We start from the raw sequence: 15,563 nt of genomic DNA on the forward strand, positions 1-15,563 counted from the left end.
ACAGAAGCTTGAACACACAAACCAGCAGCTCCTGGACAGCCTCTTCCCAGCCCATTATTAAACTAATGAATGTACTCTCTAACTTCAAATAATGCTGATCTTGCTCACATTGATGTTTCCTATTGCCTGCCCTTTCTGGTGTAGCCTGTATGTCTCAGTCTAAGTTTTTCCTTTACCCTATGATCTGTATGTCCTTGCTTATTGTAGGAGGGAGATTCCCCAGCGAGGGACAAAGACTCTGGAGGCAGACAGGGCACAGGCACGGAATGGACTTTAATTCAAGCAAAACCTGGTTCATGCTGGGAGAATACCAAAGGATCTTCCTCGAATCTGGCTTTGACATGAGAAGACAATCCTTTCCTTAATCTTTAGCTCAGATCAGATGGCAAATCAATGACACACTTCGAGTTTACAGTAAAATGACAGTATTTTTATGCGTTTGTGTTGCAATGATCGAACACAACTTTGTCAGTGTACCCTCCACTCCCCTTCTCCAGAACCAATCTTGTAAAAAAAACTGATCAATGATGGACACTCGCATGGACAGCCCGAGGTTCTTATTTGTTTCGGATGTTTAACGATTGTTGTTATCTCTAGGCCTTGGGATCTTTCTTTCATGCATTCCCAAAGTTCGGGGCTCTGCTCTTTTTAATCATATCCCTCATTGTTTATCTTGAAGGATTGCATAAATTCTAATCTCCAATGGGCAGACTATCTCTTATCAAATTCCGAGATCACGTTTTCCATTAAAAAGTTGATTCTGTTACAAAATTCATGTTGTTATTATTATTTCTACTGTTAAACATTTTCTTCGTGAATTAGACAAGACATGCCAGGCATCTCCTTAAGCTTTTAGGATTCCGTTGAAATCTGTGTCCATGATTATTTACCAAATATTTAACTCGGACTTATTACAATTGTAAACAGTTTCAAAGGCACAGGTAGCTTCTGAAAGATAACTTGAGTTGCTGTTTTTGTGGATGTAAAGAATCCTTACTGAGATCAGAATAAGTTACCTTTTGTAATGATTCTTCAAAGTTTTTGTGCTACAATTTCATTATTTCTTCTGTGTTCTGTTAAAAATAATCGATTCTTTAAAAAAGAACTTTCTTTATCACTCTGTCGGCATGTTTCAGAATCTTACGAATCAGATTATCATTTATTTTGCTTTGGAATAATTCCCTTTTTGAAAGGCCCTTTTTTCACTAATGCTGAAGCAATCTATTTTAATTTCTGGCTATTTTGTGGCTCTTCAAAAACAGACAGTCGAAGTAGACTTTTATATTTTGGCCACTCCATGTCTCTAAAAAAAAGGCAGCTCCAATTCTCCCTATGATCTGCCAGAACCGTGTATAAACAAAGAGTTTCACTCCACTTAGATACATACGACAATGACTCCTATCAAATCAAATGAAAACAAATCTAATGATAGAGAGAGAGAAATTGTCACAAGGTCAATACACCCAGATCGAACTCTGCAGTCTGCCACATCCGGCCAAATATCGTGATAGACGATTAAACAACTGACTGATGGAGAGGGCTCCAGAATTATTCCCATTCTATCAATGGATAAGCTCTGCACATCAGTGTAAAAAACAAGGAAATAGTATCTGTACCATCCTAGCCACGGGTGTTGAGTCGATGATTCAACTCGCCGTCATCATCATGCCCACAGAATCACAGATCAGTCTTCAACCAATTCGATTCGCTGCACGTGACATGAAGAAACAGCTGAACACAGTAGAGACAGCAAAGGCAATGAGCCCTGACCCCATTCCTGTAATAGGACTGAAGACCTGTGCTGTACAACAAGCCGTGCCCCTGGGGAAGCGGTTTCCTTCCAGCTCCACTCTGACATCTCCCTGGCAATGTGGAAAATTACTCAGTGTCGGGGAATAATTACAATCGGACCAATTACAACCCTCTCAGTCTCATCACGATAGTCAAATTGGGAGTTCATTTTGATAGAGCTGTCAAGCAGCACAGACATAAACTTGCTCAGTGTGGTTTCTGATAGGTCCCCATGTGGAGATGGTTCTGTTTTGGAAAACTCACTGGATGAATAATCCAGACCAGGATAATGCTCTGGCAGCTGGTGGAAGTTAAAAACAATTAATAAAATATCGAGATCTCAAATCTGGTGTCAGTAACAGCGGCCTTGAAGTCAACGTTGATTGTAAACACCAATTTGCTTTTCCAATGAACTTTCAGGAAGTGAATCTCCCGTGCTTTCCTGGTTTGGCCTAATTCTGATTCCAGACACACAGACACGTGATAAACTCTTCAATGGTCTCTCAAACGGCCAAGCAAGACACTCTATTGGATCAAACTGCTCCGACATCTTAAAGGATAAAACCTGACAGAACACCAAGCCCCAGCCTCAGTATGGAAAAGGGAACTGGAAACACAGTCCTGTTGACCCCGCGGAGACCTCCTTCCTAACATCTGTGAACTTGTGACAACATTTACAGAGCTTTCCCACAAACCGCACAGAAACATCGGGAATGTAATAGGCCATACAGCACATTGAGCCTGCCCCATTCTAGTTAATGTCTGAACATCTCCTCAATTCACTTTCCCCACACACTGTACACATCCCTTAATGTGATTAACCTTGTGAAGCTATAAAATAGGAACTGCGGTCGTCCCTTTGGTCTGTCGAGTTTGCTATCCAATTCAATATAATGATGGCTGACCCTTTATTTCTACACCATACTCCTGCTCATCCCCATCCTTTCAGTATCCAGATATCCTTATTAGTCTTCAGTGCCTTGTCTTCCACAGCCTTATGTGAGAGAGAATTCCCAGGTTTACCAGTCTCTGAGTGCAGACATTTATTCGTATCTAAATGCAATGTGACCTGTCTGTACCTAATACCGTGGCCCCTTGTTTTAGACGTCCCAGCCAGGGGAATTATCATCACTGCTTCCAATCTATCTAACCCTGTCAGTGTTTCATATATCTCACTGAGATCGCCACTCATTTTCCTAAACCCCAAGGAATACAGGTCCAGTCGCCCCAAACTCTGCTCCACAAAAAGTCTGTCATACCAGAGATCAGTCTGGTCATCCTTCACTGCTCTCCCTCAATGTCAGGTTTGTCCTTTATTAGGGTCGGAGACCAAAACTGCACAGAACACTGCACAATGTTCGAGTTGAGGTCTCACCAAGGTCCTGTACAGTTCCACTGAGAAACCCGTACTCCTGGGCTCAAGTCCCCCTGAAATGAGGGTCAACACCCCATTTAAAACTGGTGTAAACTGGTCTGTGTGCCAATGTATTCCCTGTATTGGCCTCTGTCTTTAGAACTCACTGCATTGCATAGAACTCAGATGTCTGTCCAAACAATAACAGAAGAAAAGTGCAGTTCCCTTCATAGATCGACATTTCTCATCCACTCCCTTTTCCAATGGTTGGCTGGAATTTTAGCGTTTCCCAACAAAGTAGACAACATCATACCTATCCACACTGCTCTTCATCTGCCACATATTTAATCATTCACTCCATTTGTTTCAAGTACCTTGAAGTTTTTTTACATCCTCCTCACTTTTCAAAATCCTAGTTCTGTCAGCAGACTTGGAAACTTTGCACTTGATTCCCTCAACGAGATGTTTGAGATGTATTGTGAATATCTGGCGCCCCAGCACCAATCATTGCGATGCCCCATGAGCTTTCCACACTGAAAACCATCGATTTATTCCTACTCATTGTTTCCTGCCAACACTCCCATTTTCACACCATGTCCATATATTACCCCCTATCCCATGTGCTTTTACTTTGCAAACTAGGCTTAGGACTGTGTTAAAATTCTTGCTGAAAATCCAAGTTCAGTGCGTCTACTGTTTTTTACTGTAATTAATCTACCAGTCAGTTTATCAAATATTTTTCCCATTTTATCAATGTGCGTTAATTATTGCTATGCCATTATTTTCAGCTCCAATAATTACTCAAAATTAGTTTATTTATTAATTTAATTCTACATCATTTTCTCCTCAGACTCAGGTTTTCTCCTATTTCTGGGAAGGCTTGGTTTATATCTTTTTCTGTGAAGCCAGAAGTGAAGTAGCTGTGTCATGTTTCTCTGTTCTCCATTCTCCATTCCCTGGTTTCAGGGAGCTGAAACTTTGACTAAATAGAACAGCTGTTGTCTATTCACCCTGTCCATGCCTCTTGTAATCTTAAACTTGAATTACTTACCCACCCAACTTCCTCTGCTTCAAAATAAATAATTCGAGCTTACGCAGCCTCTCTCCACAGCTCATTTGGTCCATCACAGGGAACATCCTGGTAAATCTCCTCTGCACCTCATCCAGTACAATCACATCCTTCTTGTAATGTGGCTCCCAGAACTGCACACAATATTTCATTTGGCCTTACCAAAGTGCTATCTAAAACTTGTATAATCTTTGGGTCAATGAATAAAGGCTTTATCTACAGTCATGCTGAACTCATCAATTATCATATCCAGTCACATTCAGGGATGTGTGGAGAAGCACGCTCTGAGCTTCCTAGTGTGATGCCATTCTTTGAGTACTCCCCTGTCTGGTTCCTTATTCCAAACTGGATCACCTCATATTTATCAGGGTTACAGTCCATCTGCCATTGATCTGACCATCTGAACATTCCATCTGTATCTTCCTGTAACATAAGACCTTCCCCCTCACTGCCAACCACCAACAAATCTTTGTGTCAAACACAAACTTACTTATCACACTCCCCACCCGCTTCACATTCACATCACTTATGAATACCACAAATAATAAGGGACACAGCATTGATCTCTGCAGTACACCGGGGAAATTGGGCTCCAGTCAGACAAACAGCCTTCTACCACGAAATCGAGTTGGGATACAACTTGCCAAGTCACTAACAGGCCCTACATGTTCCCTGGTTGTTCTGTTTTACTTGATATACGTGAAGAATATCTCGGGATTCTCCTTAATCTTGCCCTGCCAACAGGCTTCCATGCCCCTGTGTTAGTCAGTCCCCTCCGAGGGAAGAATTTCCTCCTTATTATGGTCTTAAATGGCATATCCCTTATCCTGTCATTATTTGCCTTAAATATAGAGTAGACAGCTCGAGAAACATCCTATTTATTTCCACCACATCACATGTATCATAGATTTTTGAAATTTCACTGCGATTACCTCTCATGCTTTGAAACTGGAGAGGTCGCAAGACAAATCTCCCCATCAGAAAATCTTGTCATCTCAGGAATTAATCTGGAGAATGTCCATTGCATGTCCTCTGTGATCAGTGTACTCTTTCTTCGATAAGGTCACTGACACTGCACTCAATACCTCAGGTACACTCTCACCAATACTCTATGCAATTGCTTCATAATGTCTTTACCTCTATATTCCAATCCCTTTAAACAAACTCCAACCTAACTTTAACTTTCCAATTACATGTATTGCTCAAAATACTAATTGCATTTATGAACTCACTCTGTGAGTTATCGAGGCATGGAGACGTACAGTATGGAAACAGACCCTTCATTCCAATTCGTCCATGTCTAGCAGATATCCCAACCTAATCTAGTCCCACCTGCCCGCACCCGACCCAAATCCTTCCAAACCCTCCTATTCATATAACCATCCAAATATCTTTTAAATGCTGCAATTGTATCAGTCTCCACCACATCCTCTGGCAGCTCATTCCATACACGTACCACCGTATGTCTGAAAAAGTTGCCCCTTAGGTCTCTTTCACGTTTAGATTTTTAAAGTGTGGAAACAAGTCCACACCGACCCGCCAAAGCGCAACCCACCCAGATCCATCCCCCTACATTTACCCCTTAACCTAACAGTGCAGGCAATTTAGCATAGCCAATTCACCGAGCCTGCACATTTTTGGATTATGGGAGGAAACCCATGCAGACACAGGGGGAATGTGCAAAGTCCACACAGCCTGAGACGGGAATTGAACCCGAGTCTTGTGGTGTTGAGAGGTAGCATTGCTAACCACTGTGCCACCCAACATCCTTCACTGCTTAGCCTAAACCTATGCCCTTTAGTTCTGGACTCCCCGACGCCAGGGAAAAGACTTTCTCCATTTATCCTCTCCATGCCCTTCACAATTTTTTACATCTCTAGTAGGTCACCCCTCAGCCTCCAACGCTCAAGGGAAAACAGCCCCAGCCTGTACAGCCTCTCCTTATACCTCAAATTCTCCAACCCTGTCAACATCCTTGTAAATCTTTCATGAACCCTTTCAATTTTCACAACATATTTCCAATAGGAAGGAGACCAGACTTCCATGCAATATTCCACCAGTGGCCTAACCAGTGTCCTGTACAACCACAACATGACCTCCCAACTCCAATACTCAATACTCTAACCAATAAAGGAAAGCACACCAAACACCACCTTAACTATCATACCTACCTGGGACTCCACTTTCAAGGAGCCATGAACGTGCACTCCAAGGTCTCTTTGTTCAGCAACACACCCAGGACATTGACATTAAGTGTATAAGTCATGCTAAAATTTGATTTCCCAAAATGCAGCACCTCGCATTTATTTCAATTAAACTCCATCTGCCACTTCTCAGCCCATTGGCCCATCTGATCAAGATCCTGTTGTACTCTGAGGTAACCCTCTTCGCTGTCCACTACACCTCCAATTTTGTTGTCATCTCCAAACTTACTAACAATACCTCTTACGCTCACATCCAAATCATTTACGTAAATGATAAAAAATTCAGGAACCAGCACTGATCCTTGTGGTACTCCACTGGTCACAGGCCTCCAGTCTTAAAAATAACCCTCCACCTCCACCCTCTGTCTTCAATCTTTGAGCCAGTTCTGTATCCAAGTGGCTAGTTGTCCCTGTGTTCCGTGAGATCTAAACTTGCTAACCAGTCTTCCATGGAGAATCTTGTCGAACGCGTTACTGAAGTCCATATAGAACACATCTACCGCTCTGCCCTCTTCGTTACTTCTTAAAAAAACTCAATCAAGATCGTGATATATGATTTCCCACGCACAAAGCTATGTTGACTATCCCTAATCAGTCCTTGTCTTTCCAACTCCATGTACATCCTGTCCTTCAGGATTCCTTTCAACAACTTGCTCACCACCGACGTCAGGATCACTGGCCTATAGTTCCATGGTTTGTCTGTACCACCCTTCTTAAACAGTGGCAACGCGTTTGCCAAGCCCCAGTTTTGTGGCACTTCTCCTGTGACTATCAATGGTACAAATGTCTCAGCAAGAAGCCCAGCAATCACTCCTCTGGCTTCCCACAGAGTTCTATGGTACACCTGTTCGGGTCCTGGGGATTTATCCACTTTTACACGTTTCAAGACATCCAGTACTTCCTCCTCTGTAATATGGACATTTTTCAACGTGTAACCATCTATTTCCTGACATTCTATATCTTCCATATCCGTTTCAACAGTTAATACTGATGCAAAATACTCGTTTAGTATCTCCCCCATTTCCTGCAGCTCCACACAAGGGCTGCCTTGCTGATCTTTGAGGGGTTCTATTCTCTCCCTAGTTATGATTTTGTCCTTAATGTATTTCTAAAAACCCTTTGCAGTCTCCATAATTCTACTTGCTAAAGTTATCTCATGTCCCCATTTTGCCCTCCTGATTTCCCTCTTAAGTATACTTCTACTGCCTTTATACTCTTCGAAGGATTCACTCGATCTATCCTGTCTTTACCTGACATATGCTTCCATCTTTTTATTAATCAAACCCTTTAATTAGTCACCAATCCCTATACTACCAGCCTTTCTTTTCATCCTAACAGGAATATACTTTCTCTGGAATCTTGTTTTCTCATTTCTGAAGGCTTCCCATTTTCCAGCCGTCCGTTTACCTGTGAACATCTGCCCCCAATCAGGTTTTGAAAGTTCTTGCCAAATACTGTCAAAATTGGCCTTTCTCCAACTTAGAACTTCAACTTTAAGATCTGGTCTATCCTTTTCCATAATTATCTTAAATCTAATAGTATTATGGTCGCTGGCCCCAAAGTGCACCTCCACTGACACCTCAGTCACCTGCCCTGCCTTATTTCCCCAGAGTGGGTCCGGTTTTGGACCTTCTCGAGTAGGTTCATCCACATACTGAATCAGAAAATTTTCTTGTACACACTGAATAAATTCCTCTCCGTCTAGATTCTTAACACTATGGCAGACCCAGTCTATGTTTGGAAAGTTAAAATCTCCTAACATAATCACCCTACTTTCTTACAGATAGTTGAACTCTCCTTACAAATTTGTTTCTCAATTTCCCTCTGACTATTAGGGTTTCCATAATACAATCCCAATAAGGCGATCATCCCGTTCTTATTTCTCAGTTCTACGCAAATAACTTCCCTGGATGTATTTCCAGGAATATCCTCCCTCAGTACAGCTGTAATGCTATCCCTCGTCATAAACGTCAATCCCCCTCCTGTCCTCCCTTCCTTTCTATCTTTCCTGAAGCATTTGTATCCTGGAACATTTAGCTGCCGGTCCTGCCCATCCCTGGGCCATGTTTCTGTAACTGCTATGATATCCCAATCCCATGTTCCTAACCATGCCTGAGTTCATCTGCTTTCCCTGTTCGGCCACTTTGCATTGAAATAAATGCAGTTTAATTTATTAGTCCTACCTTGTCCCTGCCCGCCCTGACTGTTTGACTCATTTCTGTTCTCAGTTGTACCAATCTCAGATTTATTTATTTCCTCACTAACTCCCTGTCCCCAGACTCCCCCACCCCCACTTTCCTAGTTTAAATCCACCCGAGCAGCTCTAGCAAATCTCCCTGCCAGTATATTCGTCCCCTTCCAATTTAGATACAATCCGTTCTTCTGGTACAGGTTCCTTCTACCCCAAAAGAGATTCCAGTGATCCAAAAAAGTGAATCCTTCTCCCATACACCAGCTCCACAACCATAAATTCATCTGCTCTATCCCTCTATTCCTGCCCTCACTCGCTCGTAGCGCCAGGAGTAATCAAGATATTATTACTCTCAAGAACCTCTTTTTAAAATTTCTGCCAATCACCATGCAATCTCCGTCCATAATCTCAACCTTTTCCCTTCCTATGTTGTTGGTTCCAATTTGGACAATGACATCTTGCTGGCCCCTCTCACCCGTGAGAACATTCTGCACCCTTTCTGAGACATCCTTGATCCTGGTACCAGGGAAACAACACACCAATCTGCTGATTTCTCTGCTGGCCACAGAACCGTCTGTCTGTACCTCAGACTAGCAAGTCCCCTAACACAATTGCCCTCGTGGAATCCGACGTATCCCTTGTTGTATTAGAGCCAGTCTCCATACCACAAACTTGTCTGTTTGTGCTACGTTCCGGGTGAATCCATCACCTGCTACATTTTCCAAAACAGCATATTTGTTTGAAATGGGGACAGCCACAGATGACTCCTGCACTAGCTACTTAACTCTCTTGTCTTTCTTGGAGTTAACCCATCTATGTAACTGTATCTGAAACTATATCCCTCCTTCCTATAACTGCCATCCATCACATACTGTTGCTGTTACCAATTCTTCATTGTCTTAAACTGTCTCTCCATCCGATCCATTCGATCTGATAGGATTCACAAGCAGACGCATTTATTGCAGATATAATCCGCAGTAACCCTTAAATCCTCCTTAAACTCCCACATCTGACAAGAAGCACATATGATTCTACTAAGGCCATTTGTGCTCCTTCACAATCTACAGCCCCAGAAAAACAAAACTGTCTCATTCCTCTACAAAACACTGCCCAAGGCTATATTAATATTTATGGCTTATATTTTAAGATTAATCAAGAGACATATCTCAAAAACATATAATTAAGGAATAACCCACTCTACTCACTTCTGCAGACTTTCTGTAGGACTCAGATAAAACAATCCACTGTCTGGCTGGGAACTTTGCTCAAACAGTTCCTCCAAACTAGTTGTAAATTTCACAATTTGCTAATTTTCCTAGACACACTCCGATATCCAGCGACACATGAATTCAAACAGCAAAGGCAGTAACTGTGCAGGTACGCTGTCCTGTCAGTTTCTTCCTCTCACCATGTGCTTCCTTTGTCCGTTCTGTTCCCTCTTAAAACTGCTGTTTGTTTGACCTTTTTTTTCCCAAAGTTCCAAAACAATGCAAGAGCATACAAAACAGTAATTGCTGCTCCTGGATTTCGAGGAAATCACCTCCAACACCTAAAATACCTCAAAAAAGGAGCAGCTGTTACAACCAGAAATTTTTCCCGCCCAGACTTCTGAAAATCCAAATACACTACTTCCACTTGTTGTCCGTGTTCTATGCTGCAAGAAACAACTTCAAATCATTCCGAATTTTCTCGGGCATGATTTCTCTGACAGAAATGCATTGTTATTCTCTGAAATTTTGCTGTTCATTTCTAAGTACCCAATATCAATTCTTATATAATGGATTCCAACTGTTTCCCTACATATGTCAAATTAATTGGTCTGCAGTCCTCCACATTATGTCTTCTTCCCTGTGTACATAGATGGATCATGTTTACTACCTTTCAGCTATCTACAATGGCTATGGCCTTTGCAGGATTTGCAAGAAAATAAAATACTTTCACCGACAGTTCAATTAGTATGCTGTTTTATTTCTGACAATTTGATATGAAGTACATCTGGCCCATCAGACTTAGCAATGATCAGTCGATCTCAATTTTCAAATACTACCTTGTTGCTGATTTGAATGGACTTTATGTCTTTAGTTCCACAAGTCCCATTTCATCACTTGCTTTACACAGAGGTTTCCTGGCGCTTTCTCCATGAAGACAGATGCAAAGTAGCTGGTTTTTTCTCTGCCATTTCCTTGTTCCCCACACTAAATTCTCCTATACCTTAAAAATTTCCACATTTGGCCTTACTTTGGATTATACACTAATCCATAAACTTTGGTACATGAATCGTAGATGTAAGCAGACTTTGTGTTGCCTGTTTGTTTGTATTCATGTTCTTTTTGATTTCCTTAACACTTTCTCCTTCCTTATTTTCAGAAAAGTAAATCTCTCAGAATGTTCAGGTTTCCACAATATCGGTAATTCTTCTGAAGCTGCTTCCTTAGATTTAATGCAATCATTAATTTCCTACGTAAACCATTAATGAGTCACCTTCCCTTTCGCAAGGTGTTTGTAACTTAGTGATATGTACGTATTTTTCATACTTTACAGTATTTCTATCACTAACAGCCAATGTTTGTCTCACACTAAATGTCATATTGTATTTTTCCAATTCACTTGACCCTCTAGCCTTCGGGTTTCCATGATATTTGAGTGTAATGTTCAAAAATTCTATATTGCCTGCAGGCGCCATGTGAAATACCACATATTAATGTCACGATTGCCCCAATAGCTGCCTCAGAGCACGGTAAGTAATTAGTCCTTCTGACTACACAACAACACGCCCGAAATAACCTGCTCTCTACTTTGGTTCACAACACACTCTTCAGCCTACCTCATTCATATACACTTATGAAATGTATTTTTCACAGCATTAGCAATCATTTAGTTAACGCAGTTTAAATGCAACTTTAGATCATCCAATATTACTGCAGCACCCATGATATTTGCATATCTAATTTTCAGAGAATCGGATGCACAAAGTTGCACAACAGTTTTGGATTAGATATATAAGGCACCAATGTGTGTTCCTCCTTGTTGTTTGCAAGTTCCATACAAATTGATTCTGAAGAAGCTGTAGGATGTGCTCTGTGGTGTTATTAGTGATAGACGTTGCCAAGACATTGTGGAGGCTCACCCCGATGCTGAGATGATCTGAAGAAATGCACATCTATACAGGACAAGCAAAAATAACGTTCCCCGTTCGGCCTTGGGCAAATGTCTCCCTATTCTCTCTACTGCCTCACACTCTCTGTATATCTGTTACAGCATCTACCCCCGAACAAGACTCTTGCTACACTACTCTCACCTTTGCATGCAACACTCTCTTTCCTTCACTCTCTCTGTCACTGAAAGCAAATTGAGATTGAATTGATTGTTTTGCCAACATTGAACCAGTGAGATAATTTGATGCTCGGGACATAAAAATGCGAACATTTTGAAAATTAGGGAGAGAGCAGATGCCTTCGAGACAGAAGAAGCCTGGGGATCAACCATCTTGCTCCGTAAGATATTAGGAAATACTCACTAATCATATATATTTTTTCATATGAAACCTCTTCACAGTAACCAGAAATACGACGACCCAGGGAATTCAGCAGCCAGGAGAGTAACAACACAGTGGACGGCAGTGGCTGTGTGGTTTTGAAATTAAGTTGATGTAATCTTCATAAGTGTCTTATTGAGACTGCATAATGTTAGAGATTTGGGGGCAGTTGTGGGGGTGGGTTGGTTAAAGTTGTGGTGTAATGTTCACTTTTACAGTGAAAAATAAATTGGCGCTCTTTTCTTTAAATAGTGGAATTTGGGAGTTCTCTGTCACTCATATTCTAATAAATTGTGAGGTGTGGTGAGCTCTCCTGGGTGTTTGGTTTAATTAACAGAGGAGTTCACCCCCATATCGTAACACTTGCAAAGACCAACAGAGAGAAAAATAAATAATGAGTGAGAAAGTTAAATATGAGGGTAAATAAGCCAGTCATGTAAAGAAAGACTGTAAGAGCTTCTTTCGATACATAAAGGCCAAACGAGAGGCAAAAATGGGCATCTGATCGATAGAAATTGACACAGGAGAGATAGTAATGTGGAACAAGGAAATGGCTGAGGAGCTGAAAAATTGCTTTGTGTCAGTCTTCATGGTTGAAAACACGAGCAATATCCCAAACATTGAAAAGCCTTAGTGGACAGACCTGAGTATGGTGGCCATCACCTAGGAGAAGGTGTTGGGAAAACTGAATGGCCTGAAGGTAAGTAAATCACCTGGACCAGATGGACTCCACTCCAGATTTCTAAGGCAGATAGCTGATGAGACAGTGGAAGGTTGGTGGTGATCTTTCAGGAATCTCTCGAATCAGGGAGATTCCCAGAGGACTGGAAAATCGCTAACGTGATACCCCTGTTTAAAAAAGTAAAGCAAATTGCGGAAAATTACAAACTGACGAATCTAAACTTGGCTGTACGTAAGATCCTGGAATCCATTGTGAAGGATGAGATTTCTGAATACTTGAATGTGGATAATAAAGTAGGACAAACTTCGCATGGTTTCATGAAGGGGAGGTCATGCCTGGAAAACCTGCTAGAAAACCTTGAGGTTGTAACAATCAGCTTAGAACAAGGAGAGCCAATGGATGTCAGCCACCAGGACTTCCAGAAGATCTTTGACAATGTGCTGACAGGAGGCTACTGAATAAAGCAAGGGCCCATGGTGTTAGGGGGAAAGTGCGAGTTTGTCTGTCTGGCAGGAAGCAAAGAGTGTCGATAAACGTGTCCCTCTCAGGTTGACAGTCGGTGACAAGTGGTGTTCCATAAGGCTCAGTGTTGGGACCACAACTTTTCACTTTATACGTTAACGATCCAGATGAAGGATCTGAAGGCATTCTATCTACGTTTGAAGATGAAACAAAAATAGGTATAGGGACAGGTAACGTCGAATAGGCAGGGAGGCTCACAAAGGATTTGGATAGGTTAGGATATTCAGTAAAGAAATGGCAGATGGAGTCCAAGTGGGAAATTGTGGCAACATGCACTTTGTTAGGAAGAATAAAAACATGGACTACCGAGAAAATTCAGATGTCTGAAGTGCAACGGGACTTGGGAGTTCTACTCCAGGATTCTCTGAATGTAAACTTGCAGGTTGTGTCAGTGGTTAGGAAGGCAAATGCAGTGATGCAATTTATTTGGAAAGGATTTGAATATAAAAGCAGGGACGTACTTCTGAGGCTCTATAAGGCTCTTGTCAGACCATATTTGGAGTAGTGTGCGCTGTTCTGAGCCCCATATCTCAGGAAGGATGTGCTGACCTTGGAATGGGTTCACAGGAGGTACACGGGAATAGTCTCAGGAATGAAAAGGTTAACATATGAGAACGTTTGAGGACTCTGGGTCTGTTCTTGATGGAGTTCAGATGGATGTGGGGGAATCTAATTGAAACATACAGAATACTAAATGGCCGGGGCAGTACGGATGGTGGGAAGACTTCCATTGGTAGGAGACTCTAGGACCCAAGGATACAAATTTACAGTAAAGAGAGATCCATTAAGAACGGAGGTAAGGGGAAATGTCTTCAGCCAGAGAGTGGAGAATCTATGGAATTCATTTTCACAGAAGGCAGTGTAGGTCAGGTCATTGTGTATATTTAAGATAGAGGTAGTTAGCTTCTTGAGTATCAAAGGGATCAAGGATTACAGGGACAATGCAGGTTATTGGTTTTGAGAAACTTGTCAGCCATAATTGAATAGTGGATCAGACTCGATGGGCTGAATGGCCTAATTTCTGTTCCTATATCCGATTATCTTATCGTCGTAATCCACAGTCTATTGTCCCCTCTCTCACTTTGTCCCTTCTGACAGGAACATGTGAGAGTAACAAATCTGAGTCATCTTCACCAAACTTGGAGCATTCCTGTTGAGGATTCATGGGAATCGCTCCACTGATTGAAGGAAAGGAAATTCTGCTTAATTCAACTGTTCCAGGAAGAAGTCCCATACCAGCAGCTTGTTTGAGTAGAATAACTCGGAGACAGAATATCAGTTGGGACGCATTATCTCTTTTCCATTTGAAATGAGTTCAACTACTATGAAACACTGGAAACCTTTTCCTATTCTTTTTCGTCTTCAGACATGTGCGATTGTGTATGTGTCTGTACGTGTGTGACTCTGTGTCTCACATTTTTCGAGACACTGGGCTAGATGACACTTCAAACCTGTTGTAACCAGTGGAGAAGTTGGGCTGGAAAAGGACACAGCGACCCCCCAACATTTGTCGGAGCAGAAATGAGAAATTCACACGGGCTGTTCAAATGGGAATTCTTGAGTTGTGGTTCTGTTCGCCGAGCTGGGAATTTGTCTTGCAAACGTTTCGTCCCCTGTCTAGGTGACATGCTCAGTGCTTGGGAGTCTCCTGTGAAGCGCTGTACAGGAGGCTCCCAAGCCCTGAGGATGTCACCTAGACAGGGGAAGAAACGTTTGCAAGACAAATTCCCAGCTCGGCGAACAGAACCACAACAACGAGCACCCGAGCTACAAGTCTTCTCCCAAACTGGGAATTCTTTTCCCCAGGTGTTTCAGCTCAAGATGGCAGCTAAACACGACCACTTTCAGCGTAATTAGACATGGTCCATAAATGTTGGCCGATCAACAACACCCACATTCCATGAACAAATCTAAAATGATAAACTGCAGAATTAATTGGATGGGAACAAGACTGATAGATAAATGCCTGTTGCCTTCCAGAATTGTGCTGCCTGTCTACTTTGACTTTGTGCAGTTTCTTAGTATTGTGCCTGGATGCTTGCATTTATTCAAAGTTGTGTTTTGCAACATTTGACAGACATGTGAATGGAGGAAAATTGTGGACAGACTGGAAACTGCTGCGTAGACCACAATCAGATCAGCCATGATCTTATTGTCTGGTCGAGCAATGACAAAGTGTGTAATGACCCACTCCTGCTTCTCAGTTCTCTGTTCC

This window comes from Chiloscyllium punctatum, chromosome 52 (assembly GCF_047496795.1).
Source record: "Chiloscyllium punctatum isolate Juve2018m chromosome 52, sChiPun1.3, whole genome shotgun sequence".
Lineage (NCBI taxonomy): Eukaryota > Metazoa > Chordata > Chondrichthyes > Orectolobiformes > Hemiscylliidae > Chiloscyllium > Chiloscyllium punctatum.